Source organism: Centroberyx affinis, unplaced genomic scaffold (assembly GCF_046629955.1).
Source record: "Centroberyx affinis isolate AG114_WGS23_722 - 3 ecotype Tasmania unplaced genomic scaffold, CSIRO-AGI_Caff_v1 ptg001506l_1, whole genome shotgun sequence".
Classification (NCBI taxonomy): domain Eukaryota; kingdom Metazoa; phylum Chordata; class Actinopteri; order Beryciformes; family Berycidae; genus Centroberyx; species Centroberyx affinis.
Window position 1 is genome coordinate 157,041 of NW_027279970.1, and position 20,317 is coordinate 177,357.

Consider the following 20,317-nt stretch of genomic DNA (forward strand, 5'->3'; position numbering starts at 1 on the left):
GGCTTTTATCTAGCATTTAATGTCTGCTTTTATGAGAGGTAGATTTTATTAATATAAAATCTTTTCACAGCCTCAGTGTAATGATACAATATTGTATAAGTGAGAAGAATGAACAGTGTGTTTTAATGATGGGGCAGAGATAAGCCTAATGACAATTATTCAGTCTGTTGATTTTATTTTTGGATTATTTTCTACTATTTTTATCTTCAAGTTGTGTGCTTACACTCTACTGCCTTTTCCCCACTGAATCATGTTACTTTTCCTTTCATCTTAGAAAATATTCTGCTCTTGATCTGTCCATGTTGCATGTGATTGGTTATTTGTTCCAAATCCCACCTCTTTCACAGGAGCATGCTCATAGCTGGATTGGTAAATCCTGGGTTGACAGAGCCAGTTAACGACCTTCTTCTTGAGACCGGTTAGATAGAATTGCTGTTGTTTGGTTTTGTGGAGCCGGCTATCACAGAGATAGTCTGACTATGTTGAACTGAGAATATATTCATCATGAGGGACCGACAGAGGAGCATCAGGGTATAGAGGCCATCAAGAAGGAAGGTGGACAGGCTATGATGCTGGGAGTAATCTACGCTCTGAACTTAGCATAACCAAAAGAGCTCAGATATTATCATGAATTTATTCAGAAGGTCCTTATGCAAATGATATGTGAGAGTTCTTGGACTGAAGAACAAAATCAGTGTTGGTCTTTAAGTTAAGCCATATCACATTTAGCGGACTAAACCACTCAATAAGGCTCAATATAAACATCGACTGACATTTGTGTATAATTTAGACATTTGCAACCCTCTTGAAACGTCTTGAACAAAGCACAGCATTTTTGTCTGGTATAAAAAATTATATGTGACACATTGAACCCACACGTTGACCAGAGAATCACTGAAGAACTTGTATCTGCATTGTGCATCTCTAATCCTGTGTACAAGGACATTGGGAAGGCTGTCATCATGTCACTGCTTTAAAGGGTAAAAACTACAAATAAGAACATATCACAGTTGCGGAGCCAACAGAATTGATCTTGGATGCTGTTAAAGTTTTGCAGCAGCATTTAAGTCAAACACATTCTTGACAAGGCTTTAGATACTCGGCTCATATCAGAGACAGGAGAAGAACAGCTAATATACAAATGCTTTCAGGTTGGTGTGTATTTCAAGGACAACGGTTTTGTGTTGAACCCAGATTGAGAACCAAAGTCTTAGAGGAACATTTAAGTTGAACTTTAAATTTTGCAATCAAGTTGCACATTAAGTTTTCACTTTCATTCTTGGTGAAGTGAGAAACTCTAATGGCAGTATCAGTTTGGCTGGCAGTATCTTCTAGGAGTGTAAGAAAATATTGATACGGTTGTACTGATTCTGTTTTACAACACAACCTTTGACTTTTTATTTCTTTGAATTCTATAGTTAAATCCATGCACTATACTGTAGAGATTATAGAGTAGCAATTAGGAGAGTAACATTGACTTGTTTCAGTCTTGTCTATCAAAACAACAATACTGTCAAATCTTGTAATTGATAAACAGAATCAAAGTATTACAAACTAGAAAAATGGGAAAATAATTCTGCACACTGCAAATAAAAGGCTAGGACAAAAAAGCTTTTTTAGTTCAGAAAAACTAATTTATTGCTTAAACACCATAATAAAAAAACTATTAAAAAAACTATTAAAAAAACTATTAAAAACACGTCACAGAGCCATGCAGTTGCTCTGGCAGCATATTTCATCATCGCGATGCACCAGGCCAGCCGACTTTTTCCTCAAACAGCTTAATAAGCCGGCTGTAAACACGTTTGCGATCTCAGGAAAGTAGTTCCGTAGCACCGAAAGTAGTCCCCGGTGTAATGAAGAATTTGTTCCCATTAGAATTTTATTTGGTAATAACTACAATAGCCTGACTTTTTGTGGTAACAGTTAGCAATTTAAAAAAAAGAAACTATGTCTTTGTGAGCTGTATTTAAACGTTTTTAGCTTACAATTGGAGCCAATGACTTCCGTGTTGACGGCTAAAAAGGGAACGTGGGAAGTTGGAAAGTAACGGGAGTCACCGCATTGTTGATTTTGTTATTTTCATAGGATTTGTTGACGGTAAGAAATACATTAAAAAACACCAGTGTTATCCTTTAAGTGCCTAATTTAAAGGTGCAAGTGAAAAAAGAACTATGTACAAAAGAACTAAAGTACGGTGGCCATTTTAGGACATCCTCAGCTGCCTTTGTCATTCGTAGATCTAATTGTCAAATTTAGATGGACGGGTCGGGTTTAGCTGTGTTTTGTCAGACTTCGATGGACTTGTGTCAGGTTTACATGTACTACTCCCGGCATTATAATCAAGCGCTTCCAATCCTTCCTTGATGAAGGATTGGAAGCGCTTGGTTGTAATGCTGGGATCGCCCTCCATTGCAGAGGAGCGCCATCTAAGTTTGACAAAGTACATCTAAACCTGATACAACTCCATCTAAGTCTGACAAAAGACAGCTAAACCTGACACAATTCCATCTAAATCTCACAAAGTAGATCTACAAATGACAAAGGCGGCTGAGGATGTCCTAAAATGGCCACCGTACTAAGGAGCAAACGGCTGGTGGTGGTGCGAACAGCTCCTGATGACTCCTGTTCCTGCTACAGAGGTGCAGGGTCCCCCTCACCTGCACCACTAGAGGAAAAGAGGACAAAGAAGACGGGGCATTCACTCAATACTCTCTTATTTACAAGTTTGCTTGAAGGCTCAAACAGGCCAGTTCATTGATTCCTCTTGTAAGCAATGAGGGCAAAGCCTTACCTGAGGACATAGAACAGGAGGTAAGCGGTGTCCTCTCTGCACTTCAGGACCGCGGCCTCGTCTGTCCTCGTCACACGGGAGTCATCGAGGGTCACCCATTCCCCGCCATGTCCCTCGATGACGTCACTGACGTAGTGACCTGTGTGGGACACACGAAACAGAGTTCAGATTAAACTTTATTTGGTGTGTTTGTTTATATGTGTGTGTGTGTGTGTGTCCCAGATCCATATTTATGTCTGATGTATGTGACATTAATTACCGCAGTCGATGCTCCTCCCGAGGTGAGAGACGACTGCAGAGAGGCGGTAGCAGCTCTGGACACTGTGATCCTGCTGTAAAGAAACATGGTGAGTGATGCGGGGTTCATTTCCTTTTTAATAAGGCTCTTAAACTACTCTATCCATGAGTAACTATTCAGTACATTTTCTCTCAACAGTTCATTGAAAAATGACTGTTTTCTCTCTCTTATACATGTATTTTCTTTCTCCATCTCTGCTGTCTCTCCCTATTTCTCTCTCACCACAGGAGCTCCCTGCTGGGATCTGTCTCTGTCCCCTGAGCTCTCCTGCTGATCGACTGATGCTGAGAAACACACCACAGAATCTTGTTTTACTTGGAAACTTACAAACTGAAGTTGGGTAGTTCTAGTTAGATTAGCACTGAACAGGTTTAAAATTGCACATTTTCTCTTACCTGTGCTTGGGAGGGGGTTTGCCTGGGGTGACACCTCGCTGCCTCCTGGGGAGCTTTGAATGAAAGAGCATCCATTTTGATCAATGTGATATTCAAGACAAATATATATATAGGAAGCTGTTTTCAGACATGACATAAGTGTACAGTAATAGGCAGGTGCTCATTCATGCTAGTAGACTATATTTTCTAAAATCTATAAGTCATTTATAAGCCAGTTTGACAGACAGTCATGAGCTCATTCAAAAGAGATTCAATCAGAGAAGTGAGAATAATCAAAATAATTCATAAATAAACATTACATTGTTTAGAGTTGTTTTGGATGGTATAACATGCATTTAATGTACATTAAATCATTTCATGGTGGTATTTCTGGTAGGTGAAATTACTCAGTAAATATATGTATATAGTATGTTTGAGGTCATTATGCAGTTGTTCCAATATGGAGTGTAATGAGTGTAAGTTTACCTCAGTACATCCTGCTGCTCTTCCAACAGGGAGGCCACAGAAAGAACTGGAGGGATGCAGACAGCATCACCCACTCTCCTCAGCTGTCCCCCATTGTGGCAGAAGCGCATTATGTGAAGCACTAGCACTCTATTAAAAGAGAGAGTACCATTAACACATACTATAGAAAGACAGTGTAGTTTACAACATCATGGGCAGGTGCCTGTATGGGACTTACCTGGGTAGAGTGAGAAAAGCTCTGGCCACTGTCGCCTGGGGGCCGAGGCACTGCCGGCAGGTGCACTCCAGTTCTGATGCCTAAGGAACGCGACACAGAGTCACTACATTAGGTGTGTGTGTGTGTGTGTGTGTGTGTTTGTGTGTGTGTGTGTGTGTGTGTGTGTGTGTGTATGGAGAACTGAACTGATCCGCTGTATACTGACTTTGAAGTAGAGTGCGAGGCTGTCGGCCAGGCAGGAGGAGAGGTCCAGAGAGAGGTTGTTGTGCCCCTCCTCCTGGAAGACTTTGTTACCACAGCTTTAAAAACAAACATGGAGGAGAAAAATACTTTAACTCAGATCACCAGACAGTTCTGTGAACCTCAGTGATAAGTGATGTACTTTGTTGTTTAATGTTTAATTCTGTGACTGTTCAGATAAAACATCATGAATACAGTAGATGCAGTTTGCTGTTGAGTTACCTGGAGCAGGTGCGGACAGACTGCAGCTTGAACTCAAAGTTCTGAGTGGGACAAACGTAGTCCGGTGTGGACGTCCCCTGCTGCATCTCGCCCTGCATTTTCATGCCCATGAGGAATAGCATCAGGAACTCATGAGCATCCTGTAAGAGATCAGCAAGCCATTAAAATATGTTTTTCATACAAATACTGCAGTAAAAAATAAATCATGAATGCTAGACTCATTTTTGTACCTGCTGAAAGTCACCCTCGTACTCCTCGTTAAACACGGCCAAGCTGCTCTTGACCGACCTCAGGAGGGTGCTCTTGCTGTGGTAGGAGCTGTGACCCTGCCTTGCCTTGTACAGCTCTCCAAAGCACCTGGAGAACAGGAGATTAAGAGCATAAGTGTTTATGATTTACCTTTAATATCAAGGGAACAATCAGTAAAGCAATGAATCAGTGACGATCTCTTGCTCTACTGTACCTCTGCAGCTTCAGGCTGGTTTTCTTGGGGCTCCACAGCGCCTCCTGCCCCATGATGTCAGCACAGAAGCTTGGGATGCTGTACAGGGCCTGGAGAGTGGCATTCAGGAAGCAGGTGTTCCCAATGTTTGGCAACCTGGTAGGAAAAGCACAACAATAAAAATAGAATAACTTTCTAATGTGTTCTGTTGCCTAAGGTGCTTTTAATGAACCTTGAAACCATGAAAATTCATGGTTTGTAATGGCAGTGATATGACTGACTTATCTGAAACTCAGATATCCAAACGGTCCAGTCTACCAAATGGGTATAATGAACTAAATAGGCAGTGATGAGAAAATGAACTCTGCCAAGTCTTAAAGATGACCTCAGTCTAAAACGTTTTGCTTTTCCAATATGCTAATACTGTCAAGTGCAATTAGAATAATTACAATTTTCCTGCTTGGATTTCGCTTGCCTTGTACTAATTAAACAGGAATTGAATGAAGAGTTAAGGTAGATCCATTTATTTTTTGTTTCATACCCCAGCTTCTGCCTCTGGCCTCTCTGGGTCCTGCTGGACCTGAAGGAGGATTTGCTGCCCTCTGACTGCACTGGCCTGAAAGATGGAGAGAGAGAGAGGGAGAGAGAGAGAGAGAGAGAAGGAGAAAGAGAGGGGCTGGGTAAGAGAGAGGCAGACTAGCAGGGATGTGATCTGAGCAACACAAAAAAGAATGGAGCCAAAGGCAGGAAAACAGGAATATTCACTGGAAATGTATCTCTAAGCAACATATCTGATATCTAAACTGTCCTAGGTTTCCACTGCTGTATGAGAAACCTGTTTCATGAAGAAAAATAGTAATACCTCTCCAGAGATCCAGAGCAATGCAGCTCCAAGGAGACTTATGAGGAGAAAAACATGAACTAATGAGAGAGCAGTTTTGGAGTGGCACATGGACAATACATCTATATATATATATATATATCATACATACATACATATCATAACATATCTGTTATTAAATGTACCTGCTGTGGCAGCGATGCCAGGAGACTCAGTTGGCGCTTCCTGGCCAAGCACCTCAGGCACTGCTGGAATCCTACAACACAGTGTACCTTCATTTAGGACAAAACAGCTGGCACACAGGCACACTGACCATGACACTGAGGCATATATGATGCTTACAGTTTCATCTCAAAATGTTAATATCACCCCACAACATTTCTCAGCATTGCAGGAATCACTTTCATTCACTTAAAACAAGCCACTTAAAGGGAAACCTTGACTTTTTGAATTGAAGGGTTATTTTTCTTCTTCAGCCAATGGACACAAAACAGGGAATCAACTAAACGCTTCAGTCAACTAAACAATGGCATGCTAGTATTGGCAGCATCATTCATGGAAAGTCATGGATACTGATGTGTCGACAGCTACCTCATTGGCTACCCATGGCAACCAATTCCATAATGAATGAATGAAAGCAATGCCAACAAGCAGTATTTAGTGGGAACAAATATAGAATTCAAAACATCACAGTGTCCCTTTAAATTGGTTTGACCAGACAAATTGAATAATGCAAGGGAATGGAGCTCTCAGTGATGGTTGGATTCCTGCTGGACAGCCACAGTAAAAATATATCATTAGCCTTAATTAGCCTGTGTCATATTCTACCTGTCGATGGTGTTGTTCTCCACACTCAGAGTGGTGGAGGGGGGAGAGGAGGAGGAGGGAGAAACAGAGGTGGAGGGGGGAGAGGAGGAGGGAGAAACAGTGGGGGAGGGGGGAGAGAAGGAGGGAGAAACAGTGGTGGAGGGGGGAGAGGAGGAGGTAGAAACAGGGGTGGAGGTGGAGGGGGGAGAGGAGGAGGGAGAAACATGGGTGGAGGTGGGAGAGGAAGAGGAGGGAGAAACAGGGGTGGAGTTGGGAGAGGAAGAGGAGGGAGAAACAGGGGTGGAGGTGGAGGGGGAAAAGGAGGAAACGAGGGTGGAGGAGGAGGGGGAAGAGGAGGAAACGAGGGTGGAGGAGGAGGAGGAAGAGGAGGAAACGAGGGTGGAGGTGGAGGGGGAAGAGGAGGAGGGAGAAGCAGTGGTGGAGATGGAGGGGAAAGAGGAGGAAACAAGGGTGGAGGTGGAGGGGGAAGAGGAGGAGGGAGAAGCAGTGGTGGAGAGGGGAAAGATGGCAGTTTCGAGGGAAGAGATGGAGGCAGAGAGGGAAAAGATGGAGGCAAAGAGGGAAGAGATGGTGATGGAGAGGGGAGAGGAGGAGGGAGAAAAAGTGGAGGAGGAGGAAGAGGAAGGGGAGGAGAGGGGAGAAAGGCGGCGTCTCTTCCTTGGGGGAGAGGAGGAGGGAGAACAAGTGGAGGAGGGGGAAGAGGAAAGAGAGGAGAGGGGAGAAAGGCGGCGTCTCTTCCTCGGGGGAGAGGAGGAGAGAGAAAAAGTGGAGGAGGGGTAAGAGGAAGGACAGGAGAGGAGAGAAAGGCGGCGTCTCTTCCTCGGGGGGGAGGAGGAGGGAGAAAAAGTGGAGGAGGGGGAAGAGGAAGGAGAGGAGAGGGGAGAAAGGCGGCGTCTCTTTCCCACGGTGGATGAGGCACGGCTAGGAGTAGGCCACGTGCCATCATCAACAGCCTGTCAGAAAGAACAAGGTGAATTTCAACATACTGTAACGTACCTGGGTAGAATTATATGTAAAGATGAACAGAGAAGTAATTTGAATTTTAATCTTATTTTTGTTCAATTGAAGAAAAAATTCAATCCATGGCTAATTGGCCCTTTTCACAAACACGTCTGCTATACTTGCAGGATATAACTTGTTCTCACCATTGGCAGCAATGTTAAAAAGCCAACTTTCTGTCACCCGTAACGCCGTCTTTGATCACTTATTTTGTGTTTCAACATAATGTGTAACACAATACAGGTGTTGTCACTGATATGTTTCTGTTTCTGTTGTCAGACGACTGCGCAAGTAACTGTGATCGAGGCTGACAAAATGCTAACTGCCTAACGCTAATTTCTGTGCTGTTAGCATTTTGTGACCCTCAGTTTTTTGTAATTGTGCCTGACAACAGAAACAGAGACATATGTCAGTGACAACACCTGTACTGTATTATACATTGTGTTGAAACACAAAATAAGTAATCACAGACAGAGTTACAGGCGGCAGAAAGTTTGCTTTTTAACATTGCTGCCAATGGTGAGAACCAAGTTATACCTTGCAGAAGTATGGAAGCCATGTTTGTTAAAAGGGCCTCGTAGGCTAATGAGAGACTTATTTGTTTGGTCTGGTATCGTTGTCCAAAGCAGGCGGAATATGTAGATCTGTTTATGTCTCATTGGCCCAATGAATATTATCAAGGATTTAAACAAAGTGCTTTCTAATGTTATTTGGAAGATTTTAGCTCTCTTAAACAAACAGCTATTATTACAGTTGTTATTATCTAATGACCCGGTGAAGTTTGTATTTATAACACACGTCAAGCTAGCTAGCGCAGCTCCATAGCAACTTTTTCCAAAACAACTGGAGTGAATAGAGATAGTTTATTTAGTTCCAAAAAGGTAAAAATTACCATAAATTAATCCAAACAGCATAATAGAAATGTTTTGAAGCCAAACCTTTGCACTGTGGTCCAAAAGTCCAATATTCAGGCCTAGTTTACCTTATCTTTTTCAGCACTTCTTCTGCACCGCGCCAACCGTCACAGCAGTAGCGAGCAGATGTTGCCTTCAAATACGGTCAGAAAATGTTTAATTACGGGAAGAGCGCGCTTGAACGACCCAATAAAATGGTAAATACCAATGGGAAAATCAAATTTTACATGATAACCAAGAAGCCAAGATGTGTCACTTTTTGTTTAACTTCTGGTACTCTGTATAACAACTATAGCTAATACACGTATTAAAAAATCTATTATTTTTTATTATTAATGCAAATCCTCCTCTTCATTCTGCTGTTGTAGCACAAAGTAGCTCTGTAGCATTTGGTTTCTAAAATAGTCACCTAAAAAGCTACTTTTGTTGCAGGGTCAATTTAGTTATTTCTGACTGAAAAAGTACTTGAATACACGAGAGGTTGTATTTACGACTGGAACAATCGAAAGTAACTTACGTGCAAAAGAGCAGCAAGACTCTTCCACCAGATAGCTGAGAGTGACAGTTGCAGCACACTTATATAATGGGATACATAGGCCTATAATAATTTACTGAGCCGAAGTTTCGACCATGGTTTCGACACTATATCATCAGGGCATAATGTATGAATACACAGTTTTATATATAATATTTCACTGTATTATTAGATATTTTTCCTTCAGGTAGATTTAATTGGACGAGGAAATGGATGCAGAAGCATTAAGTTGTTATTAATTTTTAATTTAATTGTTAATTAAAAATCGTATAGTCACTTTTTAAACACCTAGTATTTACTAAATTGGAGTAAGAGTACTCAGGACAAAATTAATAGTAGTCATAATAATATATTTCATAATAAGGATACATTTTCGTTTAGGAATGGCCCCTGTTTAATAATAATGTCCAATTGTATGTCGTTTTATCCCTGTTGTAATTTTATGTCTCATTTTTTCTATTTTCATTTGTTTTTGTTTCCTTTTTATCAACTTTTACTGTAGCCTGTGCTATCTATTTAATATCTTATTTACTTTGCAAAGAACTTTGTCTAAATAAAGTTTTTATTTATTTATTATCTAAACAGATAATATCGCTGGTCGTGGCTCTTGCAGCAGAAACCATTTTTTTCTTCTGAATATTGAAACATCACGTGTGTGTGTGTGTGTGTGTGTGTGTGTGTGTGTTCGCTCTGAGGTCAAAAGCATTCTAAAGTCAGAACAGTGGCTCGAGCTAAAGCGCGTGCTTCACTCAAACAATAACAAGTCCAGTGTCCGCGCGCTGTAGAGACGCTTAGAGCGAAGCTCCGTGAACAAGCAACACTTTGACCCCACGGCCCCACAAAAATCCACAATAATTCATAATTAATGAAACAATTACTGTGTTTTACTCGGAACCGTCACATCTCAGTTGACACACGACTTTTTTTCTGAGCTGCATTTCATATCCTTCACAAAGTTTCTCAAGTTCACCGTGAAAACGCACAAGAAAGACAAACAAAGATGAAAATGAGTCAATCTTACCAGTTTGGAGAGGTTACCCATGGTGCCAAGTCCCAGGTCCGGCTTTTGGTGAAAATGAAACAACAAAAAACAAAAAAACGACAAAACCGGACAAAAAACCGGACAAAAAACAAACAAAAAGTCTACCAAAAAAGGAACAAATCAACGAATAAACGAATGAATTAACAAAAAATGAATAAATGAAAGAATAAATGAATTAATAAGTGAATAAATGTGTGAAGAAGTGAATATAGCTGAGCGATGTGAAGATGTCTCTTGAGTCGGAGCGTGCTCTCAGGTCAAGTCTGTGGGGACGAGTGACGCTTCTCATTCCAAACAGCATTTAAACAGGGAATGTTGCTCTGTGGCATCACGTGTGACACAGCTGTTCTCTGACTCCAAGAACTAGCAACACAGAACCATAAAATAACAACTGGACCTTTTTACAGCAATGTCTCTTTTTCTGACATCTTTCATCTGTAAATATACTCATAATGCGCCTTTGACGGTCTGGACTCATTTCTATAGGAGAGTAAACCACCTAAAGCCAGTTTGACCAACTTTATATTTGTGGAAGAGTTTACCCATTTTTTAAGGTGACAAAAATCGTCATGATATAAATTCATAGTTGGCCTGTAGTAAGTTGTATGAAACTTGTATAAAAGGGGGGGGGGATTTTCTATAAAGACTGGTGATTTTTTGTTTATAGTTATTTATTTATTTATTTATTTTTGTATTTGTTTATTTTTGACCAAACCACTAGGCCTCCATCACTGCTTACCTCCATCTATATCTATTTTACATGCTGATGATGAGACAGCATTTTCTTGCTCACATTTTTTACACTTGGTCACAAATCATTCATTCATTGTATTTTTTAAAATGGCTCTTTGCAAAATCAAGTCATCTTACATGCTCAAAATCACTTCTTTTCATGCTCAGATGATCATGATAGGGAAATACCTTGATCTTTGTTACTTTGTTCCTCTCTTCCTCCCTCTTCCTCTCTTACATACACTCAAAAAACACACACAGATCATTGAAGTGTCGGCTTCAGCAGACAGGTAGAGAAAAAAATCAAGAAGCAATGTGTGTTAAGCCAGACCTCCTGGCTCAAATCATCTCATTCATGCAACACAGCAGCATCTGGTTTCATTTCCAGTGAATAAGCTGTTTTACATGACATAGTTCTTCACTGTGTTTCACATGTGGCACTTTTTGTCTTATCAAAGACAGACAATTATAAAAAAAAATACACAGTTCCATACAAAATGACTGTTTGGAGCCAATATTTTGAGTTTGTTTACATGTGTGTGTTTTTTCCTTCTTTCCAGACACTGATCCATTCCTCTCTACTGTTCAGCCAAAGACTCTCCTCTTTCCTGTTGGAGACACACACACACACACACACACACACACACACATCAGCACCTAGCACACAGCATCATCATCAGCATCCTCTCCATCTCTCTCTCAGTCCAACTCTTTCTCTCTATCTGTGTCTCTTTCATAACGTAAATAAATCACACACACACACTTCTTTCATTGCTCCTATGTAGACGGTGAAATGAAACAAGGTATAATTAGAACATACGATTGCATCTCTTTGATAAAGAATTAGTGATTATTAATACTTTTCCAACTTTTTCCAGCTTTTCCAACCCAATCTATTTTAGGATGCCACTATGAGTCAAGCACTTCAGTGTTAGCAAGTGTGGGTTTTATGTGTTGACATAAAACAAGTAGAAAGGACATCATGTCGTTAGACCTCAATATGTTAAGTGATCCCACACAATTTCCAGTCCATTCACAGCTGATTTGGCTACTTTACAATATAACTGTATATATCAAGCTTACTGGAAACAGTAAATGTTGTGTTAACTAAATCAGCTGTATATGTTTTTTTTAGTTTTGGGGGGCAGGACATCAGAGTCCTTGCTGGTTTTTCACTGGGACCGCCCTAAACGCTCGTGGACTCATCGGGAACACGCCTCAAAGTCGGTGAGGCCGTGAGTGTGGACATTGGGATTGGGCCTATAAAACTTTGAAACAACATGGGCTGAAAGACCCACATCACATAAACTTTCAGTTCAGCTCGTCACGCCCCACGTTGTCTGGACCTCTGTGCTTCTGTCTTTGTATTTAACAATTTTTGCAAATCTGGCTGAACTCTGAATTTGGTATTGGTCACAAGCGCTTAGAAGCTACCCATGCAACAGTTATTTGAAAACTGTTTGTACTTTGGTCTAATCCAGACTCAAGAGGTCCAGTTTGCTGCTCTAACTGCACAAATGTCCATGTCTAGCATGTGTCTTATCTTGTATTTAGATCTATTAAGTTCATTTCAAGATATTTTAGGTCAAATAACCTTATTACATGGCTGGTAGATTTTGTGCTCTCAAGAGACTTTTTCATGATAATCTAGTTTGAGGAAAAAATAAATCATGAAATAAGAACAAAAGTTTTCGAATCAACATCAATTAGGATTTAACCGTTTCAGACAAACAGCACCAGAACACAACAAAAATATTTGCCAGTATAGGAAGATAATAAAATCACCTTTTGCAGTGGACTTAATGTAAAGAAATCATTAAGACTGCTCAGATTGCTAGATGATTTCTGTAACAATATTTACGTTAGAGAAATATAAATGATAAATGAGTAAATCTGGAATTATGAAACTGGCACTTATGAAATGGCATGAAGCCGATTTCTTTACTGAAACAAATGATCTTTACAAAATGCTTGAATGATAATCTGGAAGTCCAGTATTTATCTTCAGTATCACGTAGATGGGGAACAGGCCTACTGCCAACCAGGAGGAGACAACAGAACAGACAGCTCATCTCATGGCTGCACAGTTAACATCTCAAAATAGACTACATGACATTTATAGCTCTCACAGACTTCTGTGAAAATACACATAGAACATGTTTTACAAAACAACGCAATAAAATAGAATAGAAAACACAAAAAAATGCAGTTAATATTGTAGCAATAGAGGAGGCATATCAGTGAATTAAATGGCATTGCTCCCTCTTTTAATTAAACTTCAGTACACACAGCACCCCAAAACTCTGAAAATAAGCAACTGGCAAAGTTAATTGAAATGTTTAATAAAGAGCAGTTCACTTATGTTACTGCAGATGAAAAGCAGTAACCTTTATGTCAGCCTTGCCCGGTGCAGGGGTTATGTTTTTATATTGGTGCATTATTGTCAAAATGCTACTTTAGTAAGCGAATGCCATCGTCTAGTATTGCTTTCAGTAACACTGTCGTTCATGTGTAAACAGAAAAGTTACCGCTATTCGGCACTGCAGGGGCTGCATATCAGCTACTGCACTTGGCTTGGAGTTTCCTTCCCGGTGTAAAGATGAGAACGAAAAATTCTGTTTCCTAGGTCAGTGGTTCTCAACGTGGGGTCCAGGGACCACCAGGGGTCCTTGAGGGGGTTCCAAGGGATCCCCAGCAAATTGATGCATTTTTAAACTTCACCATTATTTCATTTACAATGAGTTAACACAATTAGAGAATCTAGAAGAATAATTGTTTTGATCATAGTTTCACTGTTATCTCTCTACCTACAATACAGATAGTCCTGGAATTCTGGACAAAATCATATCTAACAATAAAAATATTGTCAGATATGAGTCAGAGAGACAAAATCTCATCAAATGGGGGTCTGTGGCTCTAATGTGGACTAAATTAGGGGTCCTTGATATGAAAAAGGTTGAGAATCACTGTCCTAGATCACAGTCAAACAACGAAAATACACTCCTATTTCAGTTAATGAAGCTGGGTGAATGAGCAATAAAAAAGGAAAACAAAAGTCAAACAAAAAACATAATACAGCCCAATGTGGGGTTCCTGAAGGAAGTCATTTTGAGCTACACTCTCTCAGTGGCTAGCTGCTAAGTTAAGGTACAGTGAGCACAGTTTCAGTCTATCAGTGCTGGTGGTCTGCGGATGAGTAGACACGTTTTGAATGACTACTCCATGATGGCTCTATAAATCACAGGTTCAGTGTAGTCCCCTCTGTAGCATGAGTTGATCACCCTCTGTCTCTTTGAATCCTGGATGATCTCCTTCTCTTCGAAGATCCCGTCGAAACGCATCTCTGACGCCTTGGACTGGAGAGAGAGAGACAGAGAGAGAGAGAGAGAGAGAGAGAGAGAGAGAGAGAGAGAGAGAGAGAGAGAGAGAGAAAGACATGGAGAAGACTTGTATAAGTCAGTTTCACAAGTCCAAGCTCCCTCTTCATTGACTGAGCAGGTGGGGTGATAAAATTAAGGGGTTTGGTTTGTTGTGAGTTAAATCACTCAGTTGATTTCGTCAATAGAAAATGTCCATAATGTAAGAAACCTCCAGTCACTCACCCGTCTGGACTTGACTCTCTTGGGGAGTTCCTCATCCAGAGTGTAGACGTCATCTCTCTTGGCTGTTAGCTGCGAGCCATCCTCAAATTCCACCTGAACCATATAATAGTCGCTGTCAGTGTCTTTCTGGATAAACACAGTAAACATGACTTCTACCCAGTTCTGTACATTTCTCTGCATAGGAGCTGATGCATATTTCTGAACAAATTTTGGTACGTACGCTACTTCGGCCTGTAAATATGATGCAATAATGTGCATCGCTTACAATACACATTTGCACATCTGGACTTACACTATGTCTGCATATACAGTTTGTTACGTCCATATGTAATTTTCATACTGTGAACAGCTTATAATGCACATTTGCTTCAATCCTGTAAATCAAACAAAGATACTCTGTCTTTATCTGTTGTAGTATTCTCAGTGTTATCTTGTTGTATCTGTATGTTGTTTATTTGTTCTATTCTTATCTCTATCCTCTCGGGTGCTATGATGACCCAGCTTCCCTTCAGGGATCAGTAAAGCTTCTTCAAATCATAATAATAATGATAATAATTACTTTAAAAACTATTTACATACAAAGTTTACAAAGTGCTTCATAATAAAGACCAAATAATACAGGATTGGTTAAACAAGAAAAGAAGAGGACAGCAGCCAAAACAAAGAAACAATAGTGAAGAAGAAGAAAGAAAGCATCAGTTAAAATCCTAGCTGCTGTATTATTTACAAGCTGGAAGAGAGAGATGGAGATGCTTTTATTTAGGCCTGAATAAAAGAGTTGCATTCGTCTAGGCAAGAGGGAATAAAAGTATGAATGACTGAAGCCGAACTGCTAAACGATAAAACACTATTACCTGAACAGCAAAGGCTAAGTGAGCATCAAAGATTTATATCAGTTAATGGGGAGCACAGTTTGACTCAAATTGATTAAGGGGGCCAAAGAGTACCATTTCTGATGAAGTGCCTCTGGGAAAAATATGGTTCTTCTCTTAGTCTTACCAGGTACATTTGGATCACATGAGCTGCCACAAATTTGGCCCCATAGACCAAGCCTTCTGTCCATCGCACCTGAACCACCTCACCCCGGGGTGGGGGCCCAAGCTGGGCGCAGTCCCGGCTCTGTCGGACAAAACACACATCTTACAGGTCTGAGCAAAGAAATACATTTCACCAACTGCATACAGCCATATCATGGGTTGAACTTTTGTTATGTAGAAGTATTCAAATATTGAAACTTTTTACATGCAAAGCTCGTGTACCAAAGTAAAAATTCAAACGTCAATGTATCCTTTAATGTACTTTAAATGGCAAGATTGAGAAACTACCCAAACCTACCACAATGTCCTCAGGGAATAGATTGTCGCTGAAGGAGCCATCATCAAAGTTGACTTCGTAAAACCTTGGACAGCTGTACCACATCACACTGGTAGTAGCGGCCATTCTTGTGCTTGCATATCACTTTCTGTCCCACAGTCAGCTCATGCATGGCTGCTTTATTGCGCTGTGATAGTAGATAAATTAGATTATTATAGCACCCAGTGACTTCAGTGACTTCTGGGGCCTCTTACCTCATCATAGTGCAATCCCAATAAACCGTGAAACTTCCATTATTGGTATAGAAACCGGAAGTGAACAAAACGGTACCAGTGCATCCGGTTACCGGAGTCTCACCAGCCACTTACCTCGATCTGAGTCGGGCCTTTGTGCCGACAGCAGGTGACTTAGACCACGAAGGGCCACTCATCTGGCTGCATCAGGACTCCGGCAGCCTGGGCACAGGTGGGGTGGTGGGCGGTCGGACAGCGGCTGTGAGAACACTGCACACAGCAGCCAGAGGCCTTCTTCATCCGCTTCTTACAGTAGTAACATTTCTGCCAGAAGTAGAGATTAAAACACAGGGCCCGAGGCTGAAGAAGCTGCACACGTTTTGAAATGACTCGGGTAAAGCAGAAACACACTGGCCAGCGCGTGTCTGAGTACAGACTGAGCCTTAAGGTTTCATCACTTCACATCCCGTCACATCGGTCGCTCCCCTACAAGACTTTACAGTGGTTGGATGTTCCTTCAGTTTTGGTTTTAGGTCAGTTGCGGTTTTGCTTCTACAGGTTGCAGTACTAAAATTGTTGACATTTGGATATGTAAAGCGGATATTTAACACGTTCGTGAACAGATTCAACAACAGATTCAAGAACAGTTATGTGAAATAGCTACGACTATAAATATAAAGTAGTGTCACATTTAACTAGCAGTCGCAGTGGAAAGTAAGGGTGTTTGGTTGGGGTGGTGAATGGGCGTATGCGTTGGCCTTCAATGCTGGTTACTGGGTTTAAATTCCCAGTTTGTACAAAGGAAATTTCAACTGTGAGCCAAATTTTTATTTTTAGCTAAAGTTTTTCTTTTTTCTAAAGTTGTTTTAGTTTCCAAATCATAACCTTAAACCAAACCTTAACCAAAGTTGTCTTAGTTGCCAAAACTTAACCCTAACCTTAACCAATATTGTTTTACTTGCCTAAACTTCTGTTAACCAACCTTTAGCTGAAGATTCTGTGTCCAATTGGTACTGCTGCCACAGAATCTAATTTGTGTTATGGTCACAGATTCAACTTCATGGTGGAGGAATGTAATTTTCACATAATTTGTGTCCACAGCACATAAATCTGCAAGTCTGTGTTCTTTTCACAACTTTTTATGAGGTATGTTGCTATTTTTCTACACTCTGTTGTGTGTTGTGTGTTTCAGCCATCTTCATTACCGGTCTAAAAATACAGCAAAAATATATTTTTTTGTCTTTTCCTGCCACTACAGTACATCCCACATTTCTCTCTCTCACTCACTCACTCACTCACTCACTCACACACACACACACACACACACACACACACACACACACACACACACACACATACACAAATCCCTTTTCCCACAGAAAGAAACTAAATGAATGAGTAAATTAATAAATACCTGCTTTCTCTGACATCTTGGCATAAACAGTCAGTCCTCGTAGTCTAGTTGGGGTAGACTTTTGAAATGTGGGTCCAAGGCTGTGCTCACCAGAAGAACATTTGCGTAGCTCTCCCCTGTGTACCGACCAGGGATGTCTCAGAGGATGGCGCTCCTGATGCTGGCCACGGCGGGAGAATCTCCCTCTTCGGGTGCCATGCTCTTTACAACCATACATTACAGTGGCACAATCCGTGATACTGTGGGTTGCTTCTCATCACAAACTACAGTAGTAGCAGTTTTCAGTGGCTTAACTATATCCTCAACATCTGATATGTCACTGACATCAAGCGTGTCAATGTCTCTCGCATTTCATCAGATGCCTGGGCTCATCAGAGCTCATCATCTCGTAGGTACTGTTCCACCTGGTTGGAACATCCATAATGAGTTTGGGCTGTGGCAGCTGTAGTAGGGTCTGTTTGGAAGCCAACACCACGGTCGCTGTAGAGCTCCTGTGAAAGAACGCTGCCACTTGTCTCACCCGGCCAAGCGGGCGACTGACCTGGGGCACCTGCAGTCCCCGCTGGGAAGCCAGATTGTGCGCTAAGCATTTGATATGTGGCCTGAGACCGCTTTTGAGCACCGCAATGCCCATGTTCTGCGCATTGTCTGTTGCCACTGCAATGGTGTTGACCTGTCCAACTTCCATTCCATTACTGCCAGTTTTAACACTTCCCCTATGTTTACTCCAGTATGGGATTCAAATAACAGATGAGTTTGGAGAACAAAACTCGCTCCCACTTCTCCATGATGACGTGGGCTATAATTGTGATATAGCAATGGGTGGCACGGGAGGTCCAACTGTCTGTCGGCCTTCTGCAGAATCTCTTTAACATTTTGTCTTGCATCTTTGTATAGTTCTGGTATTACAGTGTGGGTGAAGTGTGCGCGAGAGGGGATTTTATATTTAGGCTCGAGAGTATGGAGCATTTCTTGGAACCCTTGGTTCTCCACAACGGAAAATGGCCTCAGGTCATGAGCTACACGCTTGCCGATGGCTTTAGTTATATCTTTTCCTCGTTGGCTTGATTGTGGTAGCACAGCTGCAAATGATTTTGCGAGTATAGTTTGCGCGTGGAGGACTTTCTTCACCGGGTCTTTTATTTTGTCTTTGTGGTGCCGTTGAACATGCTGGCTCATGTTTGTCATGTTGCCTGTGGTGTAAGGCAATATAGCCTTACACCACAACAACTCGTTCATTGTTTTCAGTTCTCACAGGAAATCCAAAGTATTTCCATACTGTTGACTTAAACGTAGATGGAGAATCTTCAATTATATCCTCTTCCTTGTCCGCAATGTCTGCCACTTGGCTTAGCGGTTTTGCATTGCAAAGTGTTTGCACCCTCTGCTGGTCAAACTGTGTAATGGGTGGAGAAGGAGAACGAGCGCCAGAGACAGGCAGATTACAGTAAGTGGCATATAGCTCACAGGGTGTACGATGCACATCATTATATGCCACGATGTACATCATCATGATTTTACATCGCAAATTATCATACTACGATATATCGTCCCATCCCTTCATATAACTGTTCTCAACACATTTTCTTTTTCCCAAATGAGATAATAGTTGGGACAAATAGTCCCAAATGAGAAGCACCAAATTGTAGTGCAAAAAGCACAACTTTTCAGCATTTTCTCCTCTTAGCCTATATCTGCTTTCCTAATAGATGGCTCCGACTTGGCTAAAAACATGTTTACTTGGAACAGAGGATGGAGGGAGGACTTTTCTTGCAAGAGGGGAAAGGCGGGGGTAAGCGAGACTCGTTTTTCCACAAATCCAGTGAGCCCTTTCTTTCGGTCTGTCACTGGCTTTCCAACGTACTGTTGGACTCGGTTTCAAGGCTGGCCACTGTCCACTTGAGGATTTTGAGTGGGGTCCACAGAGAGTCATGTACATCTTGTCAATGACAGACAGACCATGATATAGAGGAGCCTGTTCCTTCCTTAACCTTTTTGGGTTCCTGTCCTCCGTTGTCCTCCTTCCACTGCCAGCTCTTCTGTGGTCAGCTCCTGTGTCTCTGACTGGTCCCCTTCTTTTTGTGCATCTGTTGGCTCTGTCTGACCACCTTCCTCTCTTAATCACTGTTTGGCCTTGAGCATGGTGTCTTCAGTGGAAAAGACATGGTTCTTGTATTGAGGGTCAAGTAGGGAAGCAAGAGCCAAACTCTTTACGTCTTCCATTTTGGAAACCATTGTGTGAGGCTCTGTAGGATCTCATACCTCATTGTCCGGATCCCTCATGTGGAAGGACCTTCATCCCTCAGGAACATCTCCAGGACAGGAGGCTGATGTGTCATAACTGCTCATTTCAAGTGTTACCTGCATGGGGAAAGAGTGAGGGAGGTGGGTGACAAAAGTTTAACAACTGTCATTCTGGTGAAATTGTTAATTTATATTGTGAAAATGCAATACATAAATGTATATAAATGTAAATAAATGTAATAAAAAGAAACAAAAATAAATAAATCTCAATGTGTGTGTGTGTGTATTTATTTATTTACTAAGTAATGGCCTACCTCTTCAAGTTTTACATCCTCACCAGCATGTGAAGGGTTGAGTTGCTATGATGCTATGTTGAGGGAGGCCCAAGTCTTTCTGTATTTTGGAGAGTCGCTGTTTGCTTGTACTGAATGGTTGAAATGTGTTGCACAGGATTTCAGCTGTGCAATGACAGACATCACTGCTCTCTGGGTGGTGAGGCCATCATTCACCACTCGCTGCAATGTATGAGCACTGCAGCTCAAGTCT

The 20,317-nt window shown here is 41.3% G+C and overlaps 1 pseudogene; it reads right to left on the reverse strand.

The window, feature by feature from the left end:
* Positions 1-14,179: 14,179 nt before the first annotated feature.
* LOC139650530 (lysine-specific demethylase 4A-like) lies at positions 14,180-18,215 on the reverse strand (annotated as a pseudogene).
* Between the last annotated feature and the right edge of the window lie 2,102 nt (positions 18,216-20,317).